The following is a 1,577-nucleotide window of genomic DNA, read 5'->3' as shown; positions in this document are numbered from 1 at the left end:
GTAGGTTATATTTTTTTTTTTTATTTTTTTTTCTAGATAAAAAAAAGGGCGGGGTTATTTATTTTTTTTTTTTTTTTTTTTTTTTTTTTTTTTTTTTTTTGCAGATGAACAGTCAATAACATAGCTGATGCCTGCTGCAGACTCCATGAAGACAGAAGGATTGCATGCATGGTAACATTTCCATGGGCTTCACAGCCATTATTATCAAAAAGACTGTATTTTTTTATTTATTTATTGAATCGATTTTGGTGTCTCAAAACTATAGATACCACCAGTGTGGGATCTTGTCATGCACAATTTGTGGGGATCAAACAAGTTAATTAAACAAGTTGGAGTCACCAAGACCAGCATTGTTATCCAAGGTTAGCCTGCTCAGTGTTTACATCGGCCCACTGTCCAGAGTGAAGACATAAAGAAGAGGTTGACCTTAAGTGGAGTTAAATATGTGGACATTGGTACTGCGGAAAAACTGAATCCGCTTGGCAAATTTTTTTTGGAAGAAAAAGATTTACCAAATACATGGTAAATGTTTGTACTTTTTCCAATTTCAATTTGAAGGTTTTTTTAATGTGGTGCCTTTCAGTATTTGCTTGTTCAGACGTTGTTGTGAATGTCTTTTTTTTCTTGATCTTTTGTCTTCTTCTGATGGGACAGACCACTAGCCTGTGTGTTTGAGTTGTTACATTTTAGATGCATCCAAAAGGACTGGGCTGACTATATATGCATGAACTTCAAGGAGGAAACTCAAGCTTCTGCAGAAGAATGGAGAAAATTACAAGACAGCAGTCAAAACCCACCAGGATCCATAAATCAAATCAGTTTCTCCTAATTTTTGGGATTTAGTTAAGTGTTAGTTTTTTTTCTTCATATTGTCTTAAACATTAGCCTACTGTTGTAAACTTGAAAGTGTCTGGGTTTTGTTTTGCTGTTTGTACAAAATGTACACGTGCAAATTATGACAGGCATATTAGCCCATCGTTTTCATACTTTGTGTTATATATAACTTATGTAATGTCATTTTTTTTCAGTTTTATACCCCTTTATTTCTTTTAACTTTTGTAAGCAGTGTCTAATTTGAATGTCGGGTTTCTTCCCTCTGAATTTAAAATGTTTGATTGCAATAAAATGAGAATGTGATGCCAGATGGGAGCTGATCCCTTTATTTATGTTTTTATTAAACTTCTTTATATTAGCCCAATGAACCAAACCTGATTGTTGGTACATGACTCCAAAAACCAGGCTGCAAAGACACCAAAAGCACATCATACTGCTAATGAATGACAGTAGTGGCAGCATCATGGCCTGGGGTTATTTTTCTTATCAAAATGGGGTTGTTGTCAAGGATGAAAATATAACTGGGTCAAAAGACCCGTTAGGTTTGACCACAAACTTTCACTAAACGTGAAAGATTTTATTTTTTAGCATCAGAGTGAGTCCAAAGCAGAAAGGAGAGGTATGTACTGATCAAAATATACAAGAATTGGACACCAAAGTCATCAAGCCTGATCTTCACAGATTCGAATGATATCGTTCATTTTCAAATCATTTCACCCATTTTATGATTCCTGGCTGTCTTT

The 1,577-nt window shown here is 34.6% G+C and overlaps 1 protein-coding gene across 3 annotated transcripts in view; it reads left to right on the top strand.

Moving 5' to 3' along the window:
* The window catches only part of LOC106944903 (uncharacterized), a 42,741-nt gene extending 41,597 nt beyond the window's left edge, over positions 1-1,144 (top strand). For all 3 annotated transcript variants that reach the window (XM_015028225.1, XM_015028224.1, XM_015028226.1), the window contains exon 25: positions 105-1,144. The gene's annotated coding sequence lies outside the window, so the exon portion shown is untranslated. The remainder of the gene's footprint in view (positions 1-104) is intronic.
* The last annotated feature ends 433 nt before the right edge of the window (positions 1,145-1,577 follow it).

The sequence above is a fragment of the Poecilia latipinna genome, unplaced genomic scaffold (assembly GCF_001443285.1).
Source record: "Poecilia latipinna isolate Pla-1442-1.1 unplaced genomic scaffold, P_latipinna-1.0 Scaffold117, whole genome shotgun sequence".
Classification (NCBI taxonomy): domain Eukaryota; kingdom Metazoa; phylum Chordata; class Actinopteri; order Cyprinodontiformes; family Poeciliidae; genus Poecilia; species Poecilia latipinna.
The sequence above is the reverse complement of the archived record's forward strand: the minus strand, read 5'-3'. Positions and strand labels throughout refer to the sequence as shown.